Genomic DNA, 16,846 nt, shown 5'->3' on the forward strand with positions numbered 1-16,846 from the left:
TGAGGCCAAGGATCCCCATCTACCACCTGAGGCCAAGGATCCCCCTCCACCACCAGAGGCCATGTAGCCCCCCTCAAAAAACAGTGGCCTCAGACTCTCCTCCAGGGACAGTTTTCAAGGACTCCCCTCCAGAAACAGTGGGCAAGGAGCCCCCTCCAGAACCCATGGGTAAGGAGCACCCTCCAGAGACTGTGGGCAGGAACCCCCTTCCAGAGACTGTGGGCAGGAAGCCCTATCCAGAGACTGTGGGCAGAAAGCCCCCTCCAGGACCAGTGGTCTAAGACTCCCACCCAGGCACAATGGCCAAAGACTCCCCTCCAGAACCAGTGGGCAAGGACCCACCTCCAGAACCAATAGGCAAGGAGCCCCCTCCAGAGACTGTGGGAAAGGAGCCTCCTCCAGAACCAGTGGGCAAGGAGCCACCTCCCGAGACTGTGGGCAGGAAGCCCCCTCCAGAACCAGTGGGCATAATACCCACTCCAGCTGAGTGCCCCCTCACCCCCTTCCCCTGAGGTGCCTGCCGATTTTCAACGTGATGCCCCTGAACAGTGGAGTCCGGATGATGTCACAAGTCAAGTTGGGGCTTGGACAATGCCCTGTGGCCATGTGGCCTTTTTGTACTTTGGACTGGCCATTGGCCCAATCTGTACATTGACATGTATGTAGTTATTTATTTATTCATTATGGTAGCTGTTGGCAGCAAATTACAGTGGTTGTACTGCAGATATGTGTCTTTGCATTCTTTGCTCCTGGATCCTGTAACTGTCGATGTATTGTGCAGCTGGTTTTGTGGGTGCATGGTGTGAGTTGTGTGTGTGTTTGTCACCCTCCTTTCCCTCCCTCCCTCCCTTGTATGCCAGGCAACTGTACTCACTGTTATCGTCTTCATCGTCGTTGGTTTTCCTGTACGGCCATGGCATGGTAGAACATTGGGAAGCCTTGGAGTTCCGGTTCCATGGCAGCCACGGAGTCCTCTGTGTCCCTGAAGATGAGGCTTTCCTTTTCTGTAATATGTTTCAGCCAGGCTTTTGATGGTGTTGCTAATGCCCTGGAAATCCTGGCGGTATGCTATGTCATAAAATGGTGGGTGGAACTTTGCCTTCCGCCTAGCTGTCGGTGGCTACCACCGTAGTCAGTGGTGTTAACGCCCTTGAGGTTGGTGGGGTACACTGGTTGTCTATGGGAGGTATCACTGCCATGGTCATAATTTGGCAGTAATTACTACTAGCCTATTGGGTGTATTACCGCCACTTTATCAGTGGCAGTCAGTACACCGCCAATGTCATAATGAGGGCCTTAGTAAGGTTTATGTCTTAACATGTGTGGTTGCGTGATACAGCCCCCTGACCCTTCCCGACCCTGCCCTGAGCCCTAAAACCTACCCCAACCTGTCCAAAAAAACCACTCCCATCCCCGCCCCTGCCCTGAACCCTAAAGCCTAACCTGCCCTGTCCTACACATTACACCACTGTTGCCCTGAATCCTAAAACCTACCCCACCCAGTCCTTAAAACGATGCCGCCCTTTCCTACAATCTACCCCAAACCCCACCTCTACCCTACCCCACTCTGTCCTAAAAATTACCCCGAATCCTGCCCTGAACCGTAAAACCTATTCCACCCTAACTTAGAAACTACCCTGACCCCCTGCCCCCACCCAAACCCTAAAACCTGCCCTGCCCTGTGCTAAAAACTATCCTGACTCATCACCCCCACCCTGAACCCTAAAACCTACCATGCCATGTCCTAAAAAGTACCCCGACCCACTTCCCCACCCTAACCCCTAAATTCTACCCTTCCCTGTCCTAAAACCTGCCCCGTCCTGTCCTAAAAACGACCCCACCCACAACCCTGAACACTAAAAACTACCCAGCCCTATCCTAAAAACAACCCAGACTTCACGCCCCCGCCCTGAACCCTAAAAGCTACATCGCCCTGTCCTAAAAACTACCTTTGCTCACCCTCTGGTTGTTTGGCACAAAACAGGCAGGCTTAACCTAAGAGGCAACGTGACCCTAAGAGGCAATGTGTAAAGTATTTGTGCAGCACTTAAAACAGTTACAGAGTGAAAACACCACAAAAGGACTCCGACCCAAGTTGGGAAAATAGATTATATTGTTATCAGTAAAACAAGACCATAACAACAAAGATACAATAAGTAGAAGTCAAGTTATACATTTTAAAAAAAGATCTGCAATTGTAGTGCTTAGAAACTTACAGCAACAACTAGGGATAGCTCTTCATGCTAGACCATGGTAAATCCAAAACTTCAGGCCAACCGCGATGAAGTGTGGGCCTGCTACAGGGACCAAACTTGTCCCACAGAAACAGTACCTTTTGTGGAGGGTTGTGTCGAAGTCGAGGATCTGATGTGAGGAGCAGGAGAGACGATGAGAGGGCGCTGTGTCGATTCTGATCCACGCAGCCAAGGGATGCATCATCACTGAGCCATGCAGTAGTCAATCCTCAAACAGTGGTGCAATTCAACCCCTTTTGCGATGAAGGCAATGCGTTGTTGTCAATTTGCGCAGCCAGTGATGTGAAGGTGGTGTTCAGGGACTGATGGTGAAGTGTCAATCGGGAGCTGCACAGTCAGGTATGCAAAGTCCTCAGCAGCAACGGCAATACATCAGAGTCGAGGAGGCATTGTATTGAGAAGGGAAAACCTGATGTGAATTCACATAAGGCAGGCCAATATGGAATTGCCTGGCTGTATACCTTTTAAAAATGTCTGTGGTTGGTAGGTTTCCATAGAGGGCGGCCCAGGATGGCCCCAAATCCGACAGCTACTCCTATTCCGGATTCCACCACGTAGTTCTTTAGGGACTTCTGTGTCAAGGTCACTTGGCCTAGCCACACAAGTGAGTAACCATTTTTATCAAAAGACAAAGGAATATGCTGTGTGGTAGGACATTTGTGGCTGTCCACCAATTCCAGATGTTTTCCTCACAGGACTGTAGGGAAAATGTGTGCTTTTAGCCAAAATGTGAGGTTTTCAGGGCTCTGTGGGTAAGAAAATGGTGTGGGATGTATACAAACACACCATCCTCAGATATCCAGCTTTCAGAACTGTCTGGGTCTGGTAGGTTTTTCCAGGTGTCAACGCCCAAAAGAATCAAATTTGCTCTTTCTTGTAATTGGGATGGAATGCGTTAGTCTGCAGGAGAGCAGAGAAACTGTTGATATTTTAGGGGAGAGGCTGGGGCCTGATGTTAGTTGGAAAAGACCCACCCCATTATTTTATTAAAAATATTTATTGCTGCCATACTAGGGGCTTCCTGCCCCCCCCCCGGCAGATTTTGGATAATTACTTCATCTGCCCCTATGGGGACAGAAAGACTGTTGCCCCATTTACTTGGGGTGAGGGCATAGCCATGCTCATGCCGGGCAACCCCCACCCCTACATTTAAAAAATAAATCTAGCAATCTTTCTTCCCCCAAGAGGGCTGATCCACAGTAATTACCCTAACCTACCCCCAAGGGGGGGGAGAAATACTTTTACCATTTAGTTAAGGTGGGGGCATAGCCATGCCCCTGGTGAGCATCCCAGAGAACTGTATTTTTTTTTAAATCCCTGGAGTCTAGTGGGCTTTCTGTCCCCTGGGTGGGGCAGATTAGGGTGGGGGCAGAAAGACTGCTTTCCCATTTACTTGGGTTGGGGGTATATCCATTCCCATAATGAGCACCCCCTACCCCTATATTTAAATGAAAAAGTCACTGGCTTCTAGTGGGATTTCTGCCCCACGGGGAATAGATTAGGTGTAATAATCCCTATCTGCCCCTGGTGGGGCAGAAAGATGGTTTCCCTATTTAATTGGGATGGGAGCATGGCCATGCCCATAGTGGGCAGCCCTGGCCCCTATAGCTAAAACAAGAAATCACTGGCATCTAACATGCTTTCTGACCCCAGGATTAGATCTGGGGTAATAACCCCCACCTGACCCCACAAGGCAGAAAAGTCTATTTCCCCTTCTTTTGGGGGTGGCGGCATGGCCATGTCCATGCCCATGCCCATGCCCATGCTGGGCAACCCCCACCCCAGCAGTTTAAAAAAATGTAATTCCCACTATCTAGTTGGCTTTATGCCCCCATAGGGGGTAGCTAAGGGGTTCTTGTTCCATCTGTTCCCTGGGGTGGGCAGAAATACTTAAGACTTAATACATAAAAATGAGCAAGGAGGAGTGCAAGCCCTTGCCTAAAGGGCCGCTTCTTGCTATTCCTGGTGTCTGGTGGGTTGATCCCTACTTAGGGATCGTTCACCTGTGGTGATCCCCAAGCAGGGATCCACCGAGTAGAGGTACCATTAGAACAAGGATATTCTCCCCTTCCCAGTGATACTTCTCCTGTTAGCATCAGTGCTTGGGGAGCCTTTGATATCCCCACAAGCACTGAATAAGTCAAAGTAAAATGAGCTCAATATTCATTGCAGTTAAAAAAAATAAAAATCAGACTGCTCAGAAAGCTCTTTGCGCACACCAGAGGGGCCCTTATTTACCTCCCCAGTGTTGGCCAATGGGCGACACATGCACTGGGATTAATACTCATCAGTAAATACAATAGTCTAACTAAGAATACTTTCCACAGGACACATCAATGCTGTTCTATTCATAGAATCTACTGATGTTCCCTCTTTGGCCTAGAGACTTTTCGCTCCACCACGGTTGCCTGGAGCTCTATTCCTGTTTGCATCATTACCTTTAGACGTGTAGTTAGTTTGAGTGTTCTCATACTCATTATTGTGTGTAGAGTTGTCCCATATCACATGCTTGTGCTCCATATCCTGTTTCATTACACAGAATGGGCTGCTATCTTGCACTATATCCACTTCACAGATGCCCCTTATCATCAACTGAAGTATCACCCATTCAGTGAAGCCGGATGTACAAGGTCAGGACTTCTTCACACAAAACTGGATACACATTTTGGGTAATTGGTTATTGTCTGTCATAATATATCTGTAAAAAACCCACTGCTGCCACTAATGTTAGAAATTGGGTTTCAGATTGGCTAGGGAATGCACCTAAGATATACAGAACCCGCCACTCTAGTCAGGGTGAGGAAGTTACACACCAAAGATACCCCTGCTCACCCCCCTGGTAGCTTGGCACAAACAGTCAAGCTTAAATCAGAGGCAATGTGTAAAGCATTTGCACAACACACACAACACACATGACAGAAAAAAAACACCACAAACAAACAAACTGTTTTGCTCATAAATCATTAGACCACACAACATGTATCCATAATTCCCTGCTACATAAGCAGTTGTCAGAACATTACATAGGTTACTGGTAGTCTACAAAAATAAGCAGTAGAGAGGTAAACACATAGTCTACTAGTAATACCGTGCAACACAACATAAGCAGTAGTCAGGTTGTCATTATCACCAAAAATGCACGTCAGAATAAACTCCTTAACATAAATCCCAAGACATCCCCATCAATGCACAAATCATGAAAAAGATTTCAATATGGCATTTTTCACCAACTCAGTTTGCAATGCTACTCCTGAAATATCCCCCCCAACAAGGTATGCACAACAGGTATTAGGGCTCAGGCCATGATGAACAATGCAGCAGGAATGAAGAGGGCCAAGGCAGCATACAGGCACTGGCTTCCAGTCACAGGCTTATCCCTCCACCAAGACTGTCTCCCTGGAGGGTCATCACTCTCCAGCACTTGTTTTACACACAATATAGTTGTTAAGATGAGGCCGCAGCGCCAAGTATAGGAGTTCCAATTCTCTACTTACCGCATCCACTATGACCCCCAAGACGGCTGAGCAGGCAAGGGACGTCTATTGAGGTGCTCCTCTCTGTCCTGCCAGCCGAAGCATACTTCCCAAATGAGGCCTGAGCTACCCTCTTACCCTCAATCACCAGGATCCTTCACTTGGAGGCATCCCCACACCTCACACAGGGTCCACCACAACACAGAATAGAAAGGAGGGGCCCTCCTTGGACTCCCCTTTGAAGAGATCTGAACTGGCGCTAAGAGAAAAGAGCAAGGTGGCTCCAGCCGGCTTTGCCTCTCCCCAGGACACTGCGCCTTGGCTGAGCGAATATCCCAGCTTGGGGGGGGCACAAGGTTCAGTCACCCTGCCAGAATGGCAAGGAGGCCCTCTCTCTAGCCCGGGTGGCATGTGTCTGCACTCCCTCAGAGCCCACTGCTTCCTGTCAGCAGATGGGAAGCTCCTCTAGACCCGCCCCAATTGCAGCAGTGTTTCCTCCCAAGGAAGTTCCTTTTGGTGCCCCTGGAAAACAACACAGAGTGCACTCGACCCCACCAGCTGAACTGCTTCTTGTGGGGGGAGGGTGCAACTACTAGGATATGGGGCACTTTTCCTGCACCCGGGGGCAGACGTCCATAAATTGCTTCTCATGTGCTGGGGCTAAAAATCATCCGAAAGCACTCTTGTACAGAAACCTTCCCTCACACTGAGAAAAATTATCGTAAAAGTATACATTGCGCACTTTAAAGAAATGCAAGAGGACAAAAAAGGGTGGCACACCAACTAGGCCCTGGAGATAGTTTGGCAGCACCACAAGGCTGCAGGACCCAGCAATCAGGCCAGCACAAGAGTAAGCCGTGGCATTCCTTCTCAGTGACCTAGCAGGTCAGAGGTCAGCACAACAGCAGATCAGTCACAATACGGTTCCTGGTGAGTCTTCCTAGCAGCATCCAGTGTCCAGTTCAGTTATTTAGGATCTCTAAAATGTACGGGAAAACCTCCCGCACTTATACTCATTTTGCGCAGCTTCCACAAAGGGGGAGAAGGAGTTCCAGCCAGTACTAACCGGTTCTAGGAGTGTCCCATCCCTATTCTACCACTGGCTCTAGACATCAATTGGGGGTAAACAAGCCCTTTGTGTTAGGCCAGGACAAAACATTTACAAATACAGGTGTGTCCCCCTCTCCTTTTTCCAATCCAGGAAGACCATTCAATATGCAAATGCACCTCTGTGACACCTCCACCCTACCCTGTGTACAGGCTGTCTGAAAAGTATGCACAAACCCCACTGTCACTCTGCCTCAGACGTGGGCTGGATTCAAGTTGCAAAACACCAGTCATGAGCACAGAGAAATGCCCACTTTCAAAAAGTGGTATTTCTATAATGGTATTAAAAAATCCACCTACACCAGTAAACAGCATTTCTCAGTACAATTACAATCATACCAAACTTGCCAAGGCTACCTCTCATAGATTAGACAATACCACTTAGACATATGTTAGGGCATTTCCAATTCTATGAGAGAGGCAGCACTCACAGTAGTGAGAAACTAGAAAGGCTGTTTATCACTACCACAACAAGCCACACAACCAGGAACATGTCCTACCTTTTGCCCACATAGCACCCTACCCATACGGCTAGCTAGGGCTTACCTTAGGGGTGACTTATATGCAGGAAAAGAGGAGTTTCAGACCTGGCAAGTAAATTTAGATTCCAGGTCCCTGCAGGAGCGGGCCTGAGACAGGTTTGAAAGGCAACTTCTGTGGGTGGAGCAAGCTGCACTGCAGGCCCACTAGTAGCATTTAATTTACAGGCCCTGGGTATAGAGATACAACTGTACAAGAGACTTATAGGTAAATTAAATGCATCAAATAGTGTTAAGCCAATCATACCACATTTAGAAGGGAGAGCACATGCACTTTAGCACTGATCAGCAGTGATAAAGTGCTCAGAGTCCTAGAGGTCAGAAAGAATAGGAGGAAGACAAAAGGTTTTGGGGGTGACCCTGTAAAAAGAGCCAGGTCCAACAATATCCAATAGTAATTATATTTAGTATGAGCTATCATAGGAATGGTAATGCGTATGGCTTATTCAAATTACATAATTGATGTGGGAGCCATAGTTTTATAACATGCATAGCAGCCAGAGAGATAATGTACTCAGGCAATAAAGCACATTCACTTTCTTTTAACGTAACATTTTACTTATCAGAGGTATAACTGCCCTTTCTGTTGGCTAGGCCCAATTCTGTTGGCTCGGCCCAAGATTGATGATCCTGCATGCAGATTAGGAAATCCTGTAAAAGTTGTATTAGTGGAATAGCTGCTGGGTGCACATTAAATATAGAATGTCTAGAAGGAGCTAAAGATACATCTCTTCAAGCAGCACCGTGCTGCATTAACACCCACTCCCAAGGATGTACTTTCTGAGAAACACCTCTCTATATCACCCCCCTCTCCATCCCAACCCCTGTAATAGACCCTGATAGCATGTATATTCTACTCTTGCTCTGCCCCCTCCACACCACTCTTGCATCCTGTTCTCCTAACCAAGCTGTATTGTAAATATTTCTCTTGTGCAGCACTAGATAGTTTTAAGCTACATTTGCCCTTTGTGAATCAATGCTTACTATAAGAAATAGCATCTTTTAGAGTGGTGCCCCTATTGTTTGGGCTTGGTTCTGCTGGCATTCTAACTCTAAATTGTTGGCGATTTGTATTCATCCTTTCAGGCCATGTGCTTTTAGCCCTAAATATGGTGTATAATTGACTAGGTTTAAAAGGAAATATTTAATTTAATGTACATTTTAAATACAGCTGCAATAATGTAGTGTGAGAAATGGATTAGTGGCATAAAAGGTAAAGTTCTATATGGGATGATGTGTAGATTTGCTCCACCTACATGTGTGACCATAGACGTATCTCTTGATGCCTGACACTTCAGCCCTGAACTACTATGACAAAGGTCACTGAAGGCCAAATAAAAAATAAAAAATAAAGTTTTTTGATAAGTGCAAAGGCACACCTTTGACATTACCAAGGGAGGGCATGTCTAATACTTAGATCTGATTTCGACTTTGGGAGAGGGGGTTAATCCGTCACAAAGATAACCCATCTGCCATTTTATGATTGCATTGTAGCCTAAGGAGATCGTAATATGGCAGGTGGGATATCCGTCACATTTGTCACAGAGTAAACAGTCGGCAAAACTCTAAATCAGGCCCTATGGGCCTCATTCCGACCCCTGGCGGTCCGAGGAAGCACCGCCAACAGGCTGGCGGTGCTTCTGGGGCAATTCTGACCGCGGCGGTAAACCCGTGGTCAGAAAAGGGAAACCGGCAGTTTCCCGCCGGTTTTCCCCTGCCCCAGGGAATCCTCCACGGCCATGGGGATTCCGACACCCTTCCCGCCAGCCTGTGCATGGGCACTGCAGGGGCCCCCTAACAGGGCCCCATTAAGATTTTCAGTGTCTGCAAAGCAGACACTGAAAATCGCGACGGGTGCCACTGCACCAGTCGCACACCAGCAACTCCGCCGGCTCCATTCGGAGCCGGCTTCATCGTTGCTGGGGCTTTCCCGCTGGGCGGGCGGGCGGCCTTTTGGCGGTCGCCCGCCCGCCCAGCGGGAAAGTCAGAATGACCGCCGCGATCATTTGACTGCGGTACAGTCTTTTGGCGGTCTCCGCCCGGCGGGCAGCGCCCGCCGGGGTCGGAATGACCCCCTATGTCTTTTATATCCATGACATTATTTTATATAGATGCTACTTTCACGTCACAGGCTTAACCACTTTGGTGCATCAGACATCAGGGAGCCATCCGACGCAACAGTGCTCATGTGCATTGGACAACCCCCAGGCATCTGCACACTTGGCACTGGAAATCACTCTGGTGCGGGCACCAGAGGGATTCCCTTATGAAAGAAACAGCCCCGGGGATGGAGAAAAGCTTCCACATATCCTGAGGCTGTTTCTTTTGTTTCAGTGAAATGATCAGCGCACTTGGTGCACTGACGTATTTCACTGAAACCGAAAGTTAAATGAGACAATTAGTTTATTTCACTTTCTCTACATCAGTGCTCCTGGGGCTAGCCCCTGAGCAGTGATCCAGATGGTTAAGGTGTTCTTGTAAGGGTAGAGTCTCCTCCTTCCAATGGTATCTTTCCCTAGTGGATCCCTGCTTGGGGATCACACAAGAAGGGATACATTCCACTGGACACAAGGGAGGGAGAGCAGCCCTTTTTCTCCCCCATTATTTTGCCATTCAGTCCTCTTGCCCCCCTGGTGAGGGCAGATCAGAGGAGATAGCCACCAGTCTGCCCCCTCCAGGGGGGCAGAAAGCCTACTAGCACACCAGGGAATCGTTTATTTACTTAGTTTTGGGGTGTAAGCTGCCCAGGCAACCCCTGGAAGGGCTTGTCAATGCCAACACCCCTACAAAAGTGGGCACAGTCTTTCTACCCTCCTTGGTGACAGATGGGGGCATTAGCCCCTGATCAGCCTCCCCGGGTGGGGGTGAGAGAAAGCCGGCGAGGCACCAGGGATGCTTTTGTTTTGGTTTAGGGGTAAGGGCTTCCCAGAATGGGCATGAAAATGCTCCCACATCCCTAAAGAAATTGCTACAGTATTTCTGCCCCCCTTGAGTGCAGGGGGGGGCAATAGCCCCAAAATGCCCCACTAAGCACCAGATAATTGTTTCTTTTATAAGTGTACAGAGAATGGGCATGAAAATGCCCCCACACCTCCTAAAAATGGACACAGTTTTTCTGCCTCCATTGGAGGGCAGATGGGGACAATAGAGGCCTATCTGCCCCTCCAGAGGGCAGAAAGCCTGGTGGTTAACAGGGCATTTTTATTATTAGTGCATGTCCAGAATTCCCAATATTGTCCCACTTGCAATGGTGAACGGCTGCACTTTCTGGGCTTGAGTAGGCTGCTCCCCGGAAAAACCTACCAGACCCAGTCACTTCTGAAGAGTAGACATCTAGGGCAATCCACAATGCCCTGAAAACCTCCAACTTTGCTGGAAGTCACACATTTTGCCTAGCTTTCTATGATGTAAACTTCTGGAATCTGCAGGAATGCACAAAATTCCCAGCATTGCCCCACATGTGACAATAAAAAGCCTGCCCTACTTCTGTGGCTATGCCTAGTGCCATCAACAGGAATGGAACTGAGGTCACTAGGAGCTTTTACGCAAGTACTCCCTTTGCCCTTGGATTGATCCGTTCCTGTTGCGGAAGTAGGCCAAGCCACACAAGTGGGCAGTGTTTGCAGATTCCAGAAGTTTGCATCAAAGAAATATAGAGAAAATGTGTGATTTGGGGAAAAGTTGAGGTTTTCAGGACATTGTGAGTAACAAAAGCAAAAGGGATCAATGGAAGCCACACCATCCTGTGTTCCCCTAGGCGTCTAGTTTTCACAAATATACAGATTGGCTAGGATTCCCTAGATGCCGGGTGAGATAAGGTCTCAAATCTAGAGATACCCGCATCTGAAAAAAAGAGTCAGTTTTCAGTGGAAAAATGAGCTGCATACATCTTGGGTTTTGGGCCGTTTCCTGTCTCTGCACTAGGTCTACCCACACAAGTGAGGTACCATTTTTATCGGTAGACTTTGGGGAATGCTGGGTGGAAAGAAGTTTGTGGCTCCCTGCAATTTCCAGAACTTTCCATGACAGAGATGTGTGGAAAATGTATTTTTGTCACATTTTGAGGTTTTCAAGGAATACTGGGTACAAAACTGTTGTGGGAGCCATGCTCATCAGCCCATCCTGGATACCCCTACGTGTCTAGATTTGAAAAATCTGCAGGTTGGCTAGGTTTCCCAGGTACCAGCTAAGCTAGGGTCCACAATTTAGAGCTATCCACATTGGAAAAAAGGGGGTCTGTTTTCGGTGGAAAAATGTGCAGCCTACATGTTGCATTTTGGGCTACTTCCTGTTGCATGCACTAGGCCTACCCACACAAGTGAGGTACCATTTTTATTGGGAGCCTGGTGGAAGGATAGAATAGTTTAACATTTGTTAATACCAATTGGATTTTGTTGCATTTGTTTCTTTCAATTGTAAACTAGGGTATATGAAAGATGACATTTTGAAAAATACCCCCAAGATTATATACTTGCACTGGTACCCACACATTCAGAGATGTAGAAGTAACCACTGTCCCTAAACTTTATATCTTGTGTCCGTTGCAGAAATGCATAAGTTTCCTTGACACCCATTTTTTACTGTGCCTATTTTGCTATAAGATTCGGTCTGTACTTAATGAAAAACCATTGTGCGGTGCAGCTCAGTTGTTGGCTCTGGGTACTTTGAGTTCTTGAAGAACCTAAAACCCTATGGCCCATATTTATACTTTTTGACGCAAAACTGCGCTAACGCAGTTTAGCGTCAAAAAAATTAGCGCCGGCTAACGCCATTCTGAAGCGCCATGCGGGCGCCGTATTTATTGAATGACGTTAGCCGGCGTTAGCGTTAAAAAAAACGACGTACACCAGGCAGCGCCGGCGTAGGGGGATATGGGGCTTGGGCGTCAAGAAATGGGGCAAGTCAGGTTGAGGCAATTTTTTCGCCTCAACCCGATTTGCGCCATTTTTTTTTCACTCCCAACCCCCATAGAAATGACTCCTGTCTTAGCAAAGACAGGAGTCATGCCCCCTTGCCCAATGGCCATGCCCAGGGGACTTCTGTCCCCTGGGCATGGTCATTGGGCATAGTGGCATGTAGGGGGGCACAAATCAGGCCCCCCTATGCCACAATTAAAAAAAAAAAAAAACTTACCTGAACTTACCTTAATGTCCCTGGGATGGGTCCCTCCATCCTTGGGTGTCCTCCTGGGGTGGGCAAGGGTGACAGGGGGTGTCCCTGGGGGCATGGGAGGGCACCTCTGGGCTCCTTCAGAGACCACAGGTCCCTTAACGCCTGCCTTTTGCAGGCGCAAAAAAACGGCGCAAAAGCGGCCATACGTAATTTTTTTTGACCCGCCCACTCCCGGGCGTGAATTTTGCCCGGGAGTATAAATCCGACGCACATGCCTCGGAGTCGATTTTTTAGACGGGAGCGCCTACCTTGCATATAATTACCGCAAAGTAGGTGTCCACGCTAAAAAATGACGCTAACTCCATGGACTTTGGCGCTAGACGCGTCTAACGCCAAAGTATAAATATGGAGTTAGTTTTGCGTCGGAATTGCGTAAAAAAAAACGACGCAATTCCGGCGCAAACGGAGTATAAATATGCCCCTATATCCTTGCAACCAGAGGGGGCTAGCAGACGCATTGGTATATCGCTTTTGTCAATCGCCATTGTGTCAAAAAGTTACAGATAAAAATGTTGTCACAAATGCCTGTTTTTTCCTGCTCATTGTCAATATTTGTTTATTTCAACAGTTATATCCCTTGGGAAAACTTTAAGGGACCTACAAATACGAACCCTTGCTGAATTTAGAATTCTGTCTATTTTCCACAAATGTATAGCTTTTCTGACTCACCCAAGTGTTTCTCACTGGTTTCAACCACAAAATGAAAGTAGGTTGAAAGCATAAAATAGGGCAAATAGGCTACCTGTTAGCAAAATGCAAACTGTGGTACAAAATGTGTTTTTTGATTCAGCTTTGCATGTTCCTGAAAGCTGGGAAGATGGTAACTTTAGTACAGTGAATCGATCCAGGATGCCATTTTTAGGGAAAAAACAAACACTTTTATCTGTAGCACTTTTTCCCTACTTTTCTCAAAAACAAACTTTTGCCATATTTTGCCTATTTTCCCAGTCCCTTCCAGAGGAATCAACAAACCCTGGGCACTTTTAGAATCCCCAGAATGTTGTGTAAAAATGAACGCAGATTTGGCATGGACAGCTTATGTGCATATAAAGTTATAGGGCCCAAAGCCTGAACTGGCCCAAATAGTAAAAAAAAAGGCTTAGTGGAGGGGCTTAGCAGCAAAGGGGTTAAAGTAGCCGATAATAAAGGTCTGCTTATAAATAACAATTATATTTATGTCAGGATACAAAAATGCTACAGGAGGAGTTTTCTAACTCACCCCAGATCAACCATGTTGCCTAAACTACTCTACTACAGCCTCTTTAATACATCTATCACAATTGTTACTAACTGAGGAAACAAAATAAGTGATTGAATATAAAAGACACAGTGGTTGGTACTCTCAGGCATCCCTCTGGAGGAGATGATATGGCGGGGGACCTGTGGCAGCATTCGGATCCGAGCAGCTGTGATTGACAGAGCCATAACTGATGGTGGCCCATGCTGCACCTCTCATTCCGAATGTGGAGGAATCAGCTGATGTTTATGAGGGGGCATGCAGATGAGGCATAACAGGAACCACGCTCATCACCAACTGTAATATTTGTGGCCTGCTTTGGGCCTCCTTTTTACTTTGCTGTGGTGCTACAGTTGGATGTTGTCCCAGAGCCTGCCCCTGACTTGCCAGCATGATCACACTGGGGTGATAGGCAGGACCAGTGGTGGACCACACATGACACTAATCACCTGGATTCAGGGCCTTGGCGAAGTGTCCCCACAGACTGCAAGTGACCCCACCTGTAGGATGAGGCACATGTACCTTCCATGCAGTGGTTTAATCCTCAAGTGCTGTGAATGGCGGTGGGGCCGTTCATCAGAGCCTTTTGAAACAGTGGTGCTGGAACCGTACTGGAGTGGTGCTATCCATGATTAGGGGCTCAAAGGAGAGATCGCTGGCGGGCGGGACTAGGGATGGGACCCATGGAGAAACCCACTTCAGAGAGGGAGGTGGGGTGAACTTCAAGGAGCATTGCCCCTACCTGCCCTACCAGCACCATGGTGCACTTGCCCCTGCAGCTGCCTTGCTTGGAAATATTGGACTCTGCTTAACTGATGTGTACAATCCCATGAGAGTGCTGAGTTATGGTGGTCATAAGATGAACAGTTCCCCCTTACTTCCCAGTGAAAGCTTGACTACACTACTGGGGCCCCATGTCACACCTACAACAATGAGGGGCACCAGGGGATTGCATCTGTACTCTGTGGCATACCAGTGCCTCTGATTGTAGGGCACCTGTGTGTTTTTGGCACCCAGAGATACTCACAAGGGCTGGGCCCCATTGACCCCTGCCTGAAGGACATCCCCAGCTGGAGGACCCTTTTGAGACTTGAGGAGTGCAGCTGTGGGACTCTGGCATCAGAGATAACCTGTGCCACTGTGTTGGGGTGATCTATGTGGCAATCACACCTGCTCTGTTGCAGTCTCTGACTGCCTTGCCACCCCTTGAGGGGGTCATGAAGCTGTGTGACTAGTCCTGAGGTTGGAGACATCCTGAGCAAGTTTTCCTAGACCTGAAACTGTGCTGTTATCCAGAGCTCCTTCCTAGCTGATGCTTTGTTCATGTTTGGGGGACCCATGCTGGGTGTGGAGCTCAACTTACCAGATGTCCTCGCTCCCTAACATCACCCCTTACCTTCAGGCTCTACCTGCCACTTATCACTGACAAGTACATGATGGGGAACCCCAGGTCCTCTAAGAACTTGGCCTCTACTGCTGGTGACCCAGCGCTGATGTTTGTGGCCGCAGTCCCACCTGTGACTGCCCTGCAGTGCCTAGGTGAGATGCTTGCACACTGCGCAATTTGATAAAATCCTCAACATTTTTTTCGACACTAAGGGCCAAATTATGTGTTTGGAGGTCCACAGGCCTCCAAAATTGTGGTAGCGGTTAGACCATCGCAATCCTGGTGGTCTGACTGCCAGATTACGATCCTTCTATTTGGACCGCCAAGAGACCTCCGCCGGGACCAGGGCTTCTGACAGGTTTGCAGCATTCGAAGTTGTGGTCATCTGCTGCGGTGCCAAGTTCAGCACCCCCTTGCTGAACACAACGTCGCTTTTCCGACAGCCTTTTCATGCTCGGGCCCCTGCCAACCTTGTTGTGAGCAGTGCAGGGTCCCCTCTGCAAGCACCCTCAGAATGTGCACCATCTGTTACGCAGGCAGTGCGCATTCTAAGGGTGCTGTGTGCAGAGGCATTGGCCTCAGCTCCCTAAGGGAGCCGAGGCAAATACTGCAGCACTGTTTCCACTGGGCTGACCAGCAGAAGCATCGTAATACAATAGTTTCTGCCGGTCAGCCCGGTAGAAACATCATAATATGACATGGGTGAGGCAGTCAGCTTGACGGCCGCCTCACCACCAATGTATTGGAGTTGTGGCTGTTTAATTGCCATTCTCCTAATCAGGACCGAAGACTGCTGCAGGTTAAAATAGACACTGTCTCCTCGAATGTCACCCTGCTCAGGGTGGACCAAAAGAAATTGGCAGACGATGCTGATGATACAGAACTTCCTTTGATGTCCCTACATCCCATGGTCCAGGTCTTACAACAACAGCTGCACATCATAAAGATGAAGTGGCCATGTTGCATCCTAGAGCGGAAGATGAGGATGGCCGCTCGAGGCCCAATAGCATCCAGTTTCTGGGCTTTCAGGAGTGCACCAAAGGACCCAGGGCTAAACTTTCCATCAAAACATGGCTGATGTTGACAATATTAGAAAATATTGTTCCAAAATAGTTTTCTATAAAATGAGCACATCGTATTCCAAGTAGACCATCGCTACCCCGGAGCACTTAAATGGATCCTCAATTATAGGTAACCAAGACCTAAACCTGTAATGCTTCCGGAGAAAAGGCCCCTAGTAGTAAGAAAATGTAGTGATAACAATCTATCTGACTTAATAGCCAAAGTGCAGCAACAGCGGGGATCCTACTCAAAGGTCGAGCAGCATCTTTATGAGCTTCATTCCAAAGATGCTCTACTCTTTCCTAGTATTGGAAAATGGATTATTGGTAAGGGCAAGTAAGTACTTACACTTAGCAATAGGCCACTAACCTCCACTTAAATCCAGTTAGGTCTCAATAAATTAGACACAGCTCGACCCTTGGTAACTTGGCAATGAGTGACAAGGCTTAATTTAGGAGACAAATGTGTTAAGCATTTAAAAATCACAAAACAGTAAATAAGTAAACACAAAACAATAAAAAATCCAACACCAATTTAGAAAAACAGATTATGGCCCTCCTTACAACCCTGGCGGACGGTGTAAGACCTCCAACAGGCAGGCGGTAAAAAATGTG

Source organism: Pleurodeles waltl, chromosome 5 (assembly GCF_031143425.1).
Source record: "Pleurodeles waltl isolate 20211129_DDA chromosome 5, aPleWal1.hap1.20221129, whole genome shotgun sequence".
Lineage (NCBI taxonomy): Eukaryota > Metazoa > Chordata > Amphibia > Caudata > Salamandridae > Pleurodeles > Pleurodeles waltl.